Here is a 17,760-nt window from a genome sequence, read left to right on the forward strand (position 1 = left end):
CAGCTGAAATGCCACCGCCTCTCCGAGCCTTCCCATTTCAATTAATATTTTAAGAGTCTGTCTGTGTCTACATGATGCATTACACATAGAAGCACAGTGTGTTATAGTTAATTGTTTATGCGTCTGCCTTCCCTTCTCTTAGGAAGCAACTAGAAGACAGGACAGATGCCACTCATCTTTGCATCTTCAGTGAACAAATGGAAGGAGCTCCTGGAAGGGGCTCAGTGTTGTTATTTTTTTAATTGGATGGGGATGAGATTTGAATTGGCCCTAGAACAATGGCCAAGATTTTGCAAGGTATATATAGGACAGAGGCTTTAAGGACCAGGGAACAAGAGTCTGAACATGAAGGGAGCAGGAAAGTTCAGAGCACTTTCAGGGAGAGCATGTCATCCAGTTTGGCTGGAACAAAGGGAAGATATAGTGAAGATAAAGAAAGAAGGTAATGTTGGAAAAATCGGTTGGGATCCTCTTGTGGAGGATTTTAATTTTAAAAAATGTGAGCTTAATTTTGTAGGCACCCGGGAGCCATGTCCATTGAGAATAATGGTGATGTGATCAAAACTGGCTTTTAAGGAGATGAACCTGAGAGAGGTGCAGAGGGTGTATTGGAATGGAAAGTCCAGGTTACTCTCATCATGCTCCAAGGGAAGAGGGCCAGTCACGCTCCCCCATTGTTTCCATCTTCTTAACTATTTCTTTAGATTTTACTATTCTCTATTTAGATAAATTAAAAAAAGAGTCACCCACCATGGCAGTCTCCTTTTCCTTCATCTGAGGTATTGCAAGGGTTTTTTTGGGCTTTAAAGGATCTGATAGACAAGAACAAGGGCATATCATCCCCATCCAGATGATTGCCCTGACTTTCATTTTTAGTAACGCTGGAGAGATGGAAATGGTTTGATATGGAGACACGCTTGACCTGTTCTATTTTTGCCATGCTTTCAGGCGGCTTAACAAGAACACTGGGTTCCTGCTTCAACAAGGGAATTGGAAGGTTTCACTTTCCCTCTCTGGTATTGGTTTCCCTTCTGGATCCCCAAACTCAGCAAAATTCAGAAACCATGACCTCCAAGTCTCAGCTGCCTTGTATCACAAATATCACTTACTCCATGAAGCCTTCTTGGATTCTTCACCACCCCCCAAGCTGTAAGTGACTCCACCTCTCTGCTATTTCCTTTTCTCCACCTGAAATTCTGATTATTTGTGAAATGACTTTATGTGCCTACCAGCCTGAAATGACCTTGAGATCATAGCAGGTACCAATACTTTATATTTGAATAATACTTAATATTTTGCACGAATCAACTACCCATCAGGAAAGGAAGGCTTTATCATCCCCACTTCCATTCTTCAGGTTACAAAATAAGTACTTGAATGGTATACCTAAGATTGTGTAAAATGGCAGAGCAAAGACCAAAAGCTGTTTTTTTCCCTTCTAAATTCATAAGTACTCTTTCTACTTTACCCTCCTACCTCATGCTGTCTGATGAATGAGTGAATTTGAATTTTAGTGAGGATTTCTTCGGGGGGAATTACACAACATTTTGGTGAGGAAAGAACCTGTTGAGATGCCATCACAGTCTGTAGTATCCTGGGGAGGCACATATGACAAGCAGGGTGGTGTGGGAGAGCTCTTTGATCTGTCTGAAGTATTTAAAATTCAGCCATTAATCATAACAGCTGCATTCTTGCTTCAAGTGATCAGCCACTAATGATTTCGACATTCTGAGTTTTAGAAATTCCTTATTAATTGTCCTTAAAAAAGGGCAAGAATGAATAATCTTGACTTCATTTGTGAGGAAAGAATCAATCTCTTCCCCTCTCTCAGTTGCTTTCAGTCTCCCCTTTTCCCTTCCAAATCACCTGATCTAAAGTGCAGTTATTTTCTGGGCCCTTAGCTCTTTGGGTCCAGTTTTTAGAGGCTGCATGTTCTTGGTAACAGTTTGCCCCTCAGAATCAACAGGGATGGGGTAGGCCCTTTGATAACAGGTGCTTCTGGGAGCAACACACGTGAGCCGGCCTAGACACGAGGCAGGACATGAGGCTGAAGGGTAAACATGCAACGCATCTTACTGTGCTGATGATTTTCTCCAACATCAAGAAGACAGCATAGCTTTAAAGATAATGTATGAAGGGGCGCCCGGCAGCTCAGTTGGTTAAGTGTCCAAATCTTGGTTTCTGCTCAGATCACAATCTCACATTTTGGTTCATGGGATCGAGCCCCATGTCGGGTTCTGTGCTGACAGTGTGGAGCCTGCTTGGGATTCTCTCTGCCCCTCCCCTACTCACTTGCTCTCTCTCTCAAAATAAATAAGTAAAAACTTTTTAAAAAGATAATATGTGAGTACATATATATGTGTGTATACCTCCATGAATATATCTTTTTAAAAAGATAACATATATATTATAAAGAGATGTTATAAAAAAGATAATATATATATATATCTTTTTAAAAAGATAATATATGAGTACCTATATATGTGTGTATATAGCTCATATTTTGTGTATGTGTGTATATGTGTGGATGTGGGTGTCTGTGTCTATACATTTATATCTGTATCTTCCAAATAGAATCACCATATGCCACGCTTACTTAATACCAAAGCTCTTGGGTTCTTCCGGTTCTTTTTAGTCTTTGCTCATGAATTCATGTAATTCAGTAGGAAGGTTTGGGAGTTTTCAAAATTGGTTGTTTCTCATCCTAATGTGCTGTACAAAGTAATCAGTCTCAAATAAGTCACTAATGATTTCAGAAAGACTAAACCATTCCATCTAGACAAAATTTGACTGCTAAATAAGTTAGGAATTTAACTTTCTTTCTCATGGGAACACTCCTAAGATGATTCCATCCGGTTTATTTTTAATAATTTGCATTTAGACATTTTGTGTGAACTTACATATGAGTTTTCTAGGGCTGCTGTAACAATGCACCACAAACTGAGTGGTTTCAACAACAGAAGTTTATTGTGTCACAGATCCGGAGGCTAGAAGTCCAAGATTAAGCTGCTGGCATGACCATGTTCCTTCTGAAGGTGCCAGGGAGGAACTGTTCCTGGCCTTTCTCTCAGATTCCGGTAGTTCCTTGGCTTGTGGGAGCAGAACTTCGGTAGAATTCTCCCTGTGTACGCAAGTCTGTGTCCAAATTTCCCCTTTTGATGAGGACACCAGTCATATTAGAAGCCTACCCTACCCTATTCCACTGTGACCTTATCTTAACCACTTACATCTACAACATTCTATTTCCGAATCAGGGCACATTCTGAGGTGCTGAGGGTTAGGACTTTGACATATGAATTTTGAGAGGACACAAGTCAACCCATGACAAGCAACAAAATTTTCAGTGTTCTAGAAGGACCGAAGTACCCCCTCCCTCAGATTCAAAATATTGTTTTTGATGTAGGTATCCTCACATGACAAGATAGCCACCAAAGATGTTAGCAATGAAGCCAGTCAAATTCTATGGAGTCAATTTCATGGCTGCATTATTAGCTTCGTTACCCGGCTCAGCTAAGTTGACAAGCATTAAATAATCATAGCCACCATTTATCAAGTTCCTCCAATATATGAAAGACTCTTCTAGGGTCGTTATAGATATATAATCCTTAGAAAAACACTGCAAGTTACTATTTATAATGCCCATTTTATAGATTAGAAAACAGGCTCAGGTGGCATAAGAGAGTTGCTCATGGTCATAATGACTGTAGAGAGCATACCTGGCAGTGTTTCAGAAACCTGTTGCCATGGAATCATCTGCAGACCTGTTGTTTGATCTGCCTTGGGTCACTCATTAACATGGGCTCACCCCAGTTGGGGCCCTAGGTCCCGATATTCAGTAATCTTCCCATATAATAACAATGTTTTGTTTTGGTTGGGTTTTCCGGTTTGTTACCACATCCAGAGACCAGATCTATGGTCTGCTGACTTGGTTGGCAGCTTGGCTCCTTTCTTGTTCCTTCTAGGGACTAGGCTCCTACTCTTGAAGTCTTGGCTCCTGGCAGTGGTACTATGCCTATTTGGAAGGACGTGCTTGGAGCAAGACTTGCTAGTGGACCAGTGCTCTCGATCTGTTTGAGCAGTCTCCCTAAAGACTGAGGTCAACTTGGATCATACCCTAATGTTACCAGGTTTTGGGGGGACATTATGATTGACGCTGTTTTTACATCCTTCCGATGGGCTGGGGTTGGCAAGTGAGAGAGACTACTGTTATTGGGTAATTAGTAAATTAAATGAATATTTGTGAGCACTTGTTATTGCCAGGTACTATACTGCTATGTTAGTTTAACAATACTGAAAGCCACGGCCGTGTTTCCTTTCCTCCTAGAGCATCTCAGTGTCACTCCAGACCCAGTTTACTTCTCTGTACTTGAGGTCTCATCATTGGATCTTAGCACGCTCCTGAGTTGGAACATGCATAAGAGAAAGAAGCTGGTGGAATTATTTAAGTGAAATTTGCAAATAATCTGTGCTCTAACAAATTTCAGGTTATAGGCCTCCTATGTTACTCTGATTCACATGCATTCTAGGTGTTATTGCTTGAGTAAATGATAAAGTGGTGGAGGTACTGCTCATATGTTGTTTATGCCAGGAGCCAAAATTTGGAGATACCATGGAGAGTGTGTGTTGTGTTTGTGAATGTCATCCATCTTGTGTGCCATGGGACAAAAAGTTTAGTAACTGCACATTAGGTCAGTTTCAAACGATTATGGTAAACCCCAGTCAGACACCTTGCCTTCTCCTCAGTGATCTACAGTGAATCTCTTATTTCACAAATGCCTCTAAATGTGCTTTGAGTCTATTTATAAGTGGCCTATACCACCTCCAGGGCTGGTAAGTCCCATAAGTTTCCTACCTGCTGTGTGAGGTTATATTTCCTTTCAATTGTTCCCAAATGGCTTCCTTCCAATTTGGAGCCTGCTCCCCAGTCCTCATGTGTAGGGTTAGCTGAACAAGGCCATGTACAACTTCTCACTTCCCTTCATCATTATCTTAGGAGACTTTGATTGGATTGTTTCTGAGTCCTGGCCTTTTCAGGCTGAGGAAGCTGTATCGTTTGAAAGCTTTCCTAACACTGCAGAGGCTGCCTACCCTTGATCATCCTGGCTTCCCATCACAGCAGGTCTGCCGTGGCTGTTAAATCTCTAGAATTATGGCACCCAGGACAGCAGGGGGCCTTCCAGGCAAGACTCCCGCACCCAAACCCCTTGCCAGTGATGATAATGAAATCTCTTGGTTCTATCTTCCTTGCTTTCATCCCCTGAAGATTCCTTCAGCCAGGAGAGTGTCCCCCTGAGAATTCTAAAGCAGCAGACATCCCACAAAAAAGGGAAGCAAATTTCCTCTAGGGTCATGTCATCTGCTGTCATTCCAGGCGTCTGATTTTCAGATCCTGAAGTTTTGAAAGTCCCCGAAGAGTGGGATCACCTGCTGAAGGGCTGCACGGCTAGCCAGGGAGAGTCTCTTGAAGCAGGCTTTATTGCAAGTGTGAGGACCTGGTTTATTAGAAGCACTGGGGGGGAAAACCCACACCTGAGACTCCTCACATGCTTGTGAAATTCAGCTGTGAGAAGAAACATTGATGGGATCAATCAGAATCAGGTGGCCACCTGGCTGGAGGGAGATGGCAAGGAGGGAGGATGGTAGACGCTTTGAAAATTCTGCCTTGAATAAAGTGCCCTGGCTCCCTGGGGTTGGACAAGGATGAATGAAATGTGCTTGGGCTTGTGCTGACATCCAGTCCCTGGAGTGAATGGCATCTGCCGCAGGAGGCAGGGGATTCTGTTCTTCTTTTTCAATAGGAGCTTTTGTGGTGCCTGGTTTAAAATCTCTCAACCCTGCCATTCCTGCTGCCTTTAAAGGATGGCTCGTCAACACTGAGTGTGGGGTAAACCTTGAAAAGGTAGTCTTGTTCTTGGCCAAATGCTGATTTAAAATGAGGTTTTCCTCCATACTTGCAACTGAAGATCAACTCAAAGACATGGCTTAACTAAGAATAGGCCAATGAGAAAGACAAGTAGCCATCTTAGTGATACTCCTGTGTTTTGGGGAATTTTCACTGAAAAGTGATTTTTTTTTTTTTTTTACGCAAAGTGTGGCACTATTTTATGTTCAATGACTTGGAGATAGAGAAACCCAAAAGGGGAGGCATGGATGTACTACTGAAATGAGCCGAATTTCAGGTCAAGCAAATCCAATCACTTTTAGCGGGCTGTGTGATTCAGGCAAGTTAATTAACTTCTCAAGGATAATGACATCTACTGCACGGGTTGGAATGAGAAATAGATATGGTAATGTCTATAACATAATGTGTAGCACATGGCAGGTACACAAGAAATGTTAGTTCTTTTTTCATTTTTAGAGGCACAATCTAGGATCCTTCTACAAAGGAAATGTTTGCCCATAGACAATCACACACTTTCTCCTTGTTTAATTTCCTTTTTGTGTATACTCTGGAAAAAGATATATGAACCGATAGCAACATGTTTATCAGGGGGTTAGTTATCACTGTGGAGGGTGGGTGATGGGGCAGCCCCTTTATAAAGGGGCTCCTTGCTCAGGAGGGCATAGACAGGAACTGAGCAGGCTCCGATTTGAGGATGCCTGGAAAGCCTGTGATGGAGATTTTCAGCAAGGACAGGTTCAGGAACAACAGTCTCATTTCATGAGTGTTAATAATGGAGCAAATATTAGAACAGTATATGTTGGTTCCATGGTTGCCACTCATATAAAAAGTGATGACATTCATTTAAAAATTTTTGGCAAGTGAAAACATATTCTTCAGTAAATAGAGAAAATGACAACACACAAAATCATGGATAGAAGGTGCAGGATTCAAAGGGCCTCAATTACTTGAGAACAAGGAAGCTGTGTTATTGGGTGAAACAGAACCCAACCATCTACCTGGTTGGCCCCAGATGGCCCTGGCCCACCTGCTGAGCTGTCATTTTGGGGGACACCTGCCTAAATGCTACCCTTTCTCTCCTCATGTGTCCTCTTTTCTAGCACCTCATGCTGACTTAGGAGATCTCTTCTCTGGGCCCTTACTGTGCCTTTACATGCTTTTTAAATAACATGTATGTTATCCTGGTGATCTTAGGGGATCCACTTTAGGTGAAAGAATTCAAAACTAGGCATAAAATTATCAATTTAGAATGAAAAAAGGAATCATAACAAATTACAAAAGTTGAAAAGCTGACAGATACCACAAACATCAAAAGCTTTGGGGAAATGGCTCATTGTTTTTATCAATGAATCAACTGATAAGCTTCTTTAGTTGTACATTTTTTGTTTCACACTCTTTGATCACTTATTCCTATGAGAATGATTTTGTAATATTGTCTATAGAGAAAATAGAAAGATTATTCATTCTTTCCTCTATCACAGTTGATTGAAACTGATTTTTATTATTTATGATTTAGAATAGTTTCATTCAGCTTCATACCTTGTTATTGGTAACTTATGTAAATTCTTAGGATTTTTGTCAAGTTTGGGAAAACAACAATCAAGTTATTTTCCCCCCTATCAGAATTGTTAAGATTTCAGGACATTTCACTTTTTCCTGTTCACTGAGTCACCGTCAGTGCTCAAAAACATTTAGGAATGTTTTTGGAGGCTAGCGTGGTTAGCAATAACTTAATTATACTTGGAAGTTATCATGTTCTACATAAATATATTCCACTAAATCTAAACATTCCACAAAATGTTTCCCCACCTCAAGTTCCCTAAAACTGTATCTCCGCAGATGCTCAAGGCCACTCCAGTGGCCACTGGCTCTGAAGGGGAAAGACAATGGAGGTAAAAATGAATTGGTAAAAGACATCACTAAACCAATTGAAGTTAAACTACTTTGTGCCATTTTATAAATTATATGGCCTTAATCTTCATTAGTGTCATGGCTACTCTGCCTCTGTCCTGTTGGCTCTGGACCTGCCCACAATGGCACCAGGTAGAAGGTGAGTTAGATGAGCAAAGGGTACTCTAGGCCCTTGTTTACATTTTGACCTCACTAATGCCTCCCCTTCTCCCTCCCTTCCTCCAGGTCCTACTCAGTGTTTCAGGTCCAGCTCACATACCACCTCCTCCAGTATGACCACCTGGCCTTGTATTGTTCATATCAGTTTCCCACCTGCCACTGTCATATTCCCAGTGAGGTGATCATTAACCTGGGGGCAAGGATACCTGGCACAGCTTTGGCATGTGAAGCAGACACTTAGCAAATAATTCTTGACAAATGGATTTGAAAATCCATCTGTTTTCCTATGGTTAACTAATTGGTGACTGCCATCCTGACCTGGACCACTCACCAGAGCCAGATGTTTCTCCAAGTTATTTTAAGGATTCCTTTATAAATGGAATTTTGACTCCTTTTTCCAAAGATAAAGGAAAACCTGCTGGGTTATTGCTCTCTGCCTACAGAATGTACAGAAGAGAAAAGCCTTTCATAGATGACTGATTTCTAACACAGATGTGCCAAGTTCCTTGGGCTAAAAACTCTTTAGTTGGAAATGAATCAGGGCATTTTTAATATGAGTTTTTAGAACGTGTACTTTGAGCAATGCTAATAATGATCAGTGTGATGGTGACTCGGTTTAAGGGTTTTGAGGATCGAGAGTGCTAATAAAACTGCCCAGAGGAACATGAGCTCACCTGATATAACAGAACTAATGAAGGACTCGGTGCACAAAAAAGTATCTCTTGTCAGAGAGGAAGTATTTGTGCGTGGTCTCATCCTACGATGCACTTGACAAGGACAGAAATAGAAAACCGTTTGTGGCCACCTGGCAGAGATTTTCCTGGTGCCTTGGTTTATTATTCCTACTATTGTACTTCCCTCTTTCCTAAAAATCTTATTTTTTTCTCTTTGCCTTTTCAGTTGGCTTCAGCACCTTTTGTGAGTTTTCATCAGCACATTTCATTCTTTACTGAACAATGAAAAGATAAGGGAAGGAGAAATGAGAGAACGAGTCTATTACTAATTGTGATCGCAAAGTCAGGGGAAATTGTGCTGGCTTCCCTGTTGTTCATCCAAATCATGTTAATTTTCCTCGACACACGCAAGAGGGAGATGAGGGTTCCTGTATTTAGATGAAGAATCGTGAACATCGGGGGCCTTGCCTTCTCTGTTATGGGATGAAAATTATTATTTATTGAGAGCCTACTGTGTGTTTGGCTCTGTGCTTTGCCCTGAGGCCAGAGGAGAGAACCAAATGCCCTGTCTTCAGGGAGCTCCAGAGCTCTCTATCCTGAAGTTTGTCATCCTTACAGTGCAGTGACTGTGATCCTTGACTGAATTCCTTATGTATGTTAGGAACTGTGAGAGATCTAGAGAGATAAGACAGCATTTGTCCAAGGAGTGTAGGCCAGGGAGTGTGTGGCCATGCCAGAGAGCAGTTAGGCCTTCCATCCCTGGGAGCAGAGGGAGAAATTAGTGTGGAATGATAAGGGAGAAAAAACAGCAAAAAGGAATGCAGTGCTTAACTTATGCTGGTAAGCTCAGAGCAGCCCTGAGAGGTGGGTATTTTCCCATTTAAAATATGAGACATTCTGCCTCAGAGCAGTTGGTTATTCTTCTCAGTGTCCCACAGCTGGATAGGGAGCTCCTTGAAGAATGGGGATATGTTATTCTGCGTATCTTCAAAACATCCTGACACAGGGTAAACACTAAATCAATCCTTGGGAACGAAAGAAGTAACTGAAAGTTCTGGAAGCCATTTTCATACTCAGATAGGACGCCAGGGCCTGTGGTATTCCCTCTATTCCTTGGTGGATACCACTGACAAAACTGAAGAAGCCAAAATGAGTGAACAGATTGGAGAAACAGTCCCGCATCCATTTTTAAACATCTTGAATTTTAGTGACAATGGGAATTGCTTCAGGTCCCTGGGAGACATGGACTGATGCTTAAGAGCGAGGTCAGGGCTGAAGGGGCAGACTCTAGACCCACAGGGAATGGGCAAAGGAGATGATGCAGATGTAGACAGAGAAGAGGGGAGGGGAGAGGCCTGCCTGTGGGAAGAGTGGCCTTCTTAGCATTATTTGAGTGGTCCATGTTGGGTGGGCCATGGAGATCATTCAGTGCACCGTGTCATTTTGCAAGTGAGGCAAGTGAAAGCAGAGAGGTTAAGTGCCCATACAGTCGGTGATTGAACCCGTGCTAGAACCCTGACTCATATTCTCCCTGCACCTCCCTTTACCGTGAGGGGCTCGTGGTTACACATGGACACATACTTAATGTGTCCACTGTAACTGGCATCCATCTTTGCTTTGTATTTCTATGTTTTAAAATGGAGATTCAGGGCACCTAGACAAGCGTTAGAACCCAAGAAAAGGTCCTTTCGTTTGGTTTGTAACATTTCCATAGTGTGGTCATTTGGTCATTGGGCTCTAAAAAGATGAGACTTGTACTCACCTGACAATGGAGATCTTGTCACATAGTGTCCAGCATTTTGCATGAATCTCCATTTGATTTTACATGAATATTGCAAGGCTCTGATGGAATGATGCAATAAAGAATATCCTGTGTACAAATTTGATAAGCTCTTAACAATATGGTGCCTGACAGGTTCTCACTTAGAGAGAAGACATCCTGTCAGTCAACATGAAGCATGCTAAAATCTCCACTTCCGTAAAGTTCTTTATGCCTGCAAAGCAGCTTTCTTCTCTCCGACTCTAAGTGTCTTTAATATAATATGCCAACTGTGGCAATTGGAAGCATAACGAACAGTAAGTTGCTTTCTTACTCTCAAGAACTTGTTATTCCCCTGACACCAGCAGGATGCTGGCTTCCGAGCGATGATGCATTAGCACATTTTTCAGCCCTCCATCCTCTGCTCACTACCCTACTTGGAAGGCAGGGTGGAAGCAAATCACCATTGATCAGGCATTTGCCCTAAACTGGGCACTGTGCCAGATGATTTCTGTTCACCCTCTTACTTGATCCTTAAAGTAGTTAGAAGAGTGGTGGGTGAGGGGTACAATAGTGTCCCCATTGTAGCCATCAGGAAACTGAGTGTTTAGGACCAAATTGTGTCCCCCCCCAGAATTCCTATGTTTAAGTCCTAACCTGCAGTGTGAATGTGTTTGGAGACAGAACCTTTAAGGAGGTGATTATGTTTAAATGCAACTATAAGGGGTGCCCCTAATCCAACAGGACTGGTGTCCTTACTAGAAGAGGGAGAGACACCCGCGATACACGTGCACAGAGAAAAGGCCCTGTGAAGACACAGGGAGAAGATAGCCAGCTGCAAACCAAAGAGAGAGATCTTGTCTGCAAACCAAACTTGCCAACGCTTTGATTTCAGATTTTTAGTCTCTAAAACTGTGAGAAGTCTTTTAAACTGTTGTTTAAGCCCAGTCTGAGCTATTGTGTTATGGCAGTCCTTGCCAAATTAATACACCAAGGCTCAGGGAAATGAAAAAAACAAATAGCCCAGAAATGGCTATTTACTCCATTTTGAGAATCAGGAGACTGATCTTACTGTGCGTGGAATGATGTAGCACACGAATCTGCCCCAGCTCAAGTCCTAGCTGGCTCCTTCCTAGCCAAGGGGTCTCAGATAAGTGCATTTGCTATTTCTAAGCTTCCTTTGATTCATCTATGAGATGGGAGAAACAAGACTCCCTAACTTAAATGGTTGTTGTAGAAAACAAATAAGGTGCTCCCTGGAACATGCTCAACACAGAGCAGAGCCCGGCATATACTCTGAATCGTGTGGGGCATTGTTATTGTTATTATAAAGGTCCCAGAATGGTGGGCTTGTCGGCCATGAGTCCTGCTGGCTCTTGTAAGAACATGGAACTTAGAATTAGCAGTGTCAGGCTTCACTTATGACTTGGGCACACAGTCTCTGTGAGCATGGGCGTGGCACTTAGCCTCTATAATCTTTGAGGTTCTGACAATTCTGTTAGGTTAATGCCTACTGTACCAATGATTAACTGAGATAAGGCATTGAGTGTGTTTTGTTAATTATAAAGCTGTGTGTAATTGTGAGGAATTACTGCTCTGAGCAAGGATCATTTCCTCTGTTCTTTGTCCATAACATACACTGCTGAGAGGCTTGCTCAGAGATGCTGAAGTGTGGGGAGATTAGAAGGGCTGGAAGGCAAGTGTTCACTGCAGTTATAATACCACACAGATATGCCATATTAAAGCAGAATTAATGATGAACTTTGAGAGGGCATGGAACATGTTCCAAAGCTGTTCCCCTCCCCAGTCATTGCTAAAGAGTGTCTCAAAGCAGGAAGGCATTGACAGGACAAACCCGGTGAAATACTTGTAGCTAGTCCAGACAGAGCTGGGTTACCTCTGCTAAGTACTTCCCAGTGGCTGCCAACAAGGTCATTGGTGACAAACAGGAGGAGTGTCTACTTTGTTCCTATCTGGTACATAAAAGTGTTAGGCTTTAAGGAATTTTGAGGTTAGGCCTGTGGCTCCTGGTTGTGGCCCATTTGGAATATCAGAGGGTCAGGCATAGCATAGGCTGAGGTCTATGAAGACTCCTATGGCCAGTAGAAAAGGTGGTGTCAGGGCCTCCTAGGTCCAGCAATAGCCTCTCTATTCATGGGATCCACCCACCCACTCCTCTTTCCCCCTCATGGAAGCAGGGCTGATGGTGATGCATTCATAGGTTGGAACCAGTAATGTGAAGAGTATAATGTTATGGAGATTTTGGCCACAGATAGCTTTTTGAAGCCCTCTCTCTGAATCAGATTGGTTTAGGATATTTCCTGACTCCCACTACATAAAGAATACTATGAAGCCAATAAAATTTCCTAAGATGCTTTTATTCAATAATTCCTGTCTTAATTTATATTACTGTTTTTCAAATGTTTTTGAACAAAACTCACATTAAAAAGCATATTTTGCAGGGCACCAGGACAGCTCAGTTGGCTAAGCATCCTACTTCAGCTCAGATCATGATCTCACGGTTTGTGAGTTCAAGCCCTGCGTTGGGCTCTGTGCTGATGGCTTGGAGCCTGAAGCTTGCTTCGGATTCTGTGTCTTACTCTGTCTCTGTCCCTCCCCTCCCCTGCTTGTGCTCTGTCTCTGTCTCTCTCTCTCTCAAAAATAAATAAACATTAAAAATTTTTATTTCTTAATCTTTCTTTCTTTCTTTCTTTCAAATAATTTATTGTCAAGTTGGCTAACATACAGTGCATACACAGTGTGCTCTTGGTTTTGGGGGTAGATTCCCGTGATTCATTGCTTACATACAACACGCAGTGCTCATCCCAACAAGTGCCCTCCTCATTGAAAGCATATTTTGTATAATGATGCAATTCATACATATCTGTGTGACATATATTTATATTTTATTCACCAATTAGTACTTACCTATACTTTGTGCAATGTACTGTGATATTTTCTATTCTATTCTATTCTATTCTATTCTATTCTATTCTATTCCATTCCATTCCATTCTATTTTTAAATGTTGGTTTTGACCCATTAAATTGAAGTCATGATGCAGAAATAGGTTGTAACCCTCAGTTTGGAGCCACTAGAATATTCATTCCATGCCATCCAGAGATATTAGGGTATCCTGTGAAGAGTCATTTAGCTGTACCTTTGTGACGTGTGCACCTTCTAAGGCAGAATGTCAATGTGGAAAGGTCATGGGCTTTGGGGTTAGCCCAGGGACCAACATGATCCATACTTGTTTCAGCTCATGTTTCTTCATAATGCCTATTTTGCAGAGGAATTGTAGGATTGGGTGATCACATATATGGGAAAATACCTAACTTAGTCTGGCCCAAAGTAGGACTTCAACAAACATTAGCTCTCTTCTAATTAGAAAAAGGTTTTTTGTTGTATGAGCATATTTGACACACACTGTTACATTAGTATCAGGTGTAAAACATAGTGATTCCACAAGTTTGAACACTACACTATGCTAACAAGTGTAGCTACGATCTGTTGCCATACAATGCTATTATAATATCATTGACTGTATTCCTTATGTTGTACCTTTTATTCCTGTGACTTATTCATTCCATGATTGGAAGGGGACTATTACCTCTTAGTTCCCTTCACCCATTTTCCCCGTTCCCTCCCTCTCTCCCCTCTGGCAACTATCAGTTTGTTCTCTGTGTTTACAAGTCTAATTTTGAGTTTTGTGTATTTATTTATTTATTTTTAGATTCTGCATGTGAGCTAAATCATACAGTATTTAGCTTTCTTAGTCTGACTTTTTTCACTTAGCATAATGCCCCCTAGGTCCATCTATGTTGTCACAAATGGTATGATCTCTTCCTTTTTTAAAGCTGTGTAATATTTCATTACATATACATTTACATATAATGGAACACACACACACACACACACACACACACACACACACACACGGCATCTTCCTTATCCATCTATCAGTGGATTCTTAGGTTTCTTCCATATCTTGACTACTGTAAATAATGCTGCAATGATTGTAGAAACGTATATATCCTTTTTAATTAGTGTTTTCATTTCCTTTGGGTAAATACCCAGTAATAGAGTTATTGGATTATATGGTGTTTCTATTTTTAATTTTTTGAGGAAACTCCATACTGTTTTTCACAGCAGTTGTACCATTTGCATTCCCACTAACAGTGTTCAAGGGTTCCTTTTTTTCTACATCTTCACCAACACTTGTTATTTCTTGTCCTTTAGATTTTAGCCATTGGGAGAAGATATTTGCAAGTGATATATCTGATAGGGGGTTAATATCCAAAATTTATAAAGAAGTTACACAACCCAAAAAACAACCCAATTAAAAAATGAACAGAGGACCTGAATAGATATTTTTCCAAAGAAGTCATACAGATGGCTAACAGACACATGAAAAGATGCTCATCACTAATTATCAGGGAAATGCAAATCAAAACTACAATGAGATATTACCTTACACCTGTCAGAATGGCTAAAATCAATTTCTTTTCTAATTTTTAACCAATTTGAGACTCTTATTACCTGATGATACTTGCAGTTTCTCGGAACATCTGGCTCTGCTATGTCTGTCTATAAGGTTCAGATAATCTTTGATGAGAAACAAAAGGTTTCCTCTTCACTGATTGCTTGGAGAAGCTTCTTAGGAATTGATTTCAATAATCTCGGTGTTGCTATGGGTGCTTTGGTATTGTTTACACTCAATGAATTTGGTGGTTAGGGACCTTACAATGTAGAAATATAACATTTGTGGCCTTAGCTAGATCTTTTCTGAGTAAGAAGGTACTCCAGGTGCAAATCAATAATAGCATTGCCTATTATGAGAGAAGTACCTTTAATATGAACTCAGGACAAGAGCAAACTTATCAGTAGCTGAGCCCATAAAAGTACTGCAGCACAAGGTCAGCAGTTAAGTGAAATGCACATAAGACTCCATGCTTGATCTCAGATTTTTGTGTGCCACGTTTCACTTCCCATGACATATCCTTGCTCACAAACTGGACTCACTATAACCTAGGTATCATTACCTGACTGTGTCTTAGACACATAAGGGAAGGATCAAGGCTTGACTTTCTGGTATACTGGAGAAATGAGTGGTTTGTTTTCTTCTCCTTGTCACTTTATAACTCCCAGCCCTTGCTAATATACCAGAGACCCCCATTCTCTCTGGATGCTTTGCTACCTCATGCTAGCTCCAGAAGATGCATAACAAAAGCAAGACTGCCTTCCCCATCACTCATTGCCTCAAGTATGGACCCCAACTTCCCCACTGTGTCCCAAGACTTGTGTTTAACATACTTGACTGAGGACTGGGGTCAGCTAGGGGGATAAGAACAGAAGACTCAACCAAATACTCTTGCCCCTAGAGCTCATCACTAGTCATGCACTATCACTGGAAGCCCCTCCTGGACCTGTCATTAAGCCCTGCCTGCCTCCATGTTATTAAGGGCCCATTCTTCAATTCATTCAGATCAGAATCCTCCCTCTCATTTTCTCTCGTACTTAAATTCTGCCTCCCTCTGAAACTCCCTCTTCCTGATATCTCAGGGAAACCTCAACTCAATTTATAGTACAATAGCTTCTCCCCTCAAAGGACTTTATCATGCAGATCAATTCCGTTCTTCTTTGCTTCACTTTCTCCCCTTCTTTGCAGAAAACGTTCAGCGAGCCTATAACCTTCAAAAATTTATCTTCTGAGATATATATTTTTTTACTCCTCTAATTTGCAAATGCTTATAGACAGTGTTTTGTTTTGATCCATTATGCTTAGGATGATTATTAGCTCATGTCCTTTAAGTAGGATACCTTTAACAACTTCATGCCCACCTCTGAAGTTACCTCCTGGGTCTCAGACTGTTTGTAATATCGGATCTATTCCAGCTGGTCAGTCTCCCAAGAGGTAGGAACTACAGAGTAATGGACTTTGTTCTATATAGAAAAGGACTGGGTTATGATCATAGTTAGGGAGAGAGGGGGTATATTAACAAGACCGTAGGCATCCAGAGGCTAGTTTCCATGGGGCAGAACTGAGAATCAAATACAATCTTGCCCTAAGCAGCATCCTTCTAGCACTAGATAATAACAGTTCCTGGATCCCCTGACAGGAACTGTCCAAGGAGTAGAGATGCCTGGCATATGTGGAGGACATTAGATGCATTAATATGTTATTAGGAGATGAGGGGAACAAATACTCAAACCAGGGACTTGGCTTTTATCAGTAGGGCTCTTGGTGCGTTAGTAGAGAAATTACCTTTTCACTTGAGATGCACAGCGTGTGTTCAGACCTGTGAGTCTGGTTTTGGAGTCACAAATGGAGATGCGTTGAAGCTGACAGAGGTGACAGCTTCTCACATATGGAAAACTGAATAATAACAACAATTCCATTTGTGAAGAAGGGTTGGAAATTACGTTTTCAATTCTAATGCAAGGCAGGGGCCAAGATGAACACATTCAAATTGGAGTTTGCCTGGGCTCACTGTTTTCCTTAAGTGACAAAGGAAATAATGGTTGATGAAGTTGCCTCTAGGGGATCTGGGAAAAATTCTTTCTGCTATTTAAAAAAAATGAGATTTCACATGGAGTCTATTAATTATTACCAGCCATTTGATAAATGCAGCCTGAACTGGTTTAACAGTATTAAACACCATATTGCTCATAATGCTCTGAATGGTAGAGTTGTAAATACAGATTTCTGATATTCACAGAGGACTATCTGCTTGTAAAAGGTGTAAGTTGGCTTTTTTTTTCTTGATGGATGGTATGACGGAGGTCTGAATATAAAGGAATAAATATATGACTCACATTACTTTGGAAGTTAGTATTAAGACAAAACTGATTTTAAAGGGGGAGAAAGCAGAATCTCGAGTCCTAGTTTCTAAGAAGGATCCAATATTTCCACAATTACTACAACCTAAAACTGAAGTTACTTTTGATTTTGACCAATTGTAAGAGAGTCTTTAAGAGTTTCAGCTCAGGAATCAGAGGTAAATTCAAATGAGCCCATGTTGTACCTTTGTTTCTAGTTCTTGCCTAGGTGGCTTGTTGACATAGGCTACTGGCTCCCACCCGTGAAGTCAACCATAGATTAAACCTTAGAATACAGCCTGTCTACCTTGTACATTGGGATCACTTTCACACTGATATTAAAGGTTCTGACTTGGAGAAGCAGACATCTAACAAGCCAATTATCCCATAAATAAAATCCCATAAGTGAATTCTAGACAAAATACCAGAAACAATTCCTTAAGGGCTTTGGAAATTGAAATAAAGTAGGCAGATTTTGAAGGTGAATTGAACCTTGAAGCAAGCAACCTCCCATGAGGCCTAGCCTATGACTCAGTG

At 41.2% G+C, this 17,760-nt stretch overlaps 1 long non-coding RNA gene across 1 annotated transcript in view; it reads left to right on the top strand.

The window, feature by feature from the left end:
* The first annotated feature begins 954 nt into the window (after positions 1-954).
* The window catches only part of LOC144616564 (uncharacterized), a 106,941-nt gene continuing 90,135 nt past the window's right edge, over positions 955-17,760 (top strand). Inside the window, exon 1 of the long non-coding RNA XR_013555917.2 lies at positions 955-1,149. This is a non-coding gene — a long non-coding RNA (uncharacterized LOC144616564). The remainder of the gene's footprint in view (positions 1,150-17,760) is intronic.

This window comes from Panthera onca, chromosome B3, assembly GCF_046562875.1.
Source record: "Panthera onca isolate mPanOnc1 chromosome B3, mPanOnc1 haplotype 2, whole genome shotgun sequence".
Lineage (NCBI taxonomy): Eukaryota > Metazoa > Chordata > Mammalia > Carnivora > Felidae > Panthera > Panthera onca.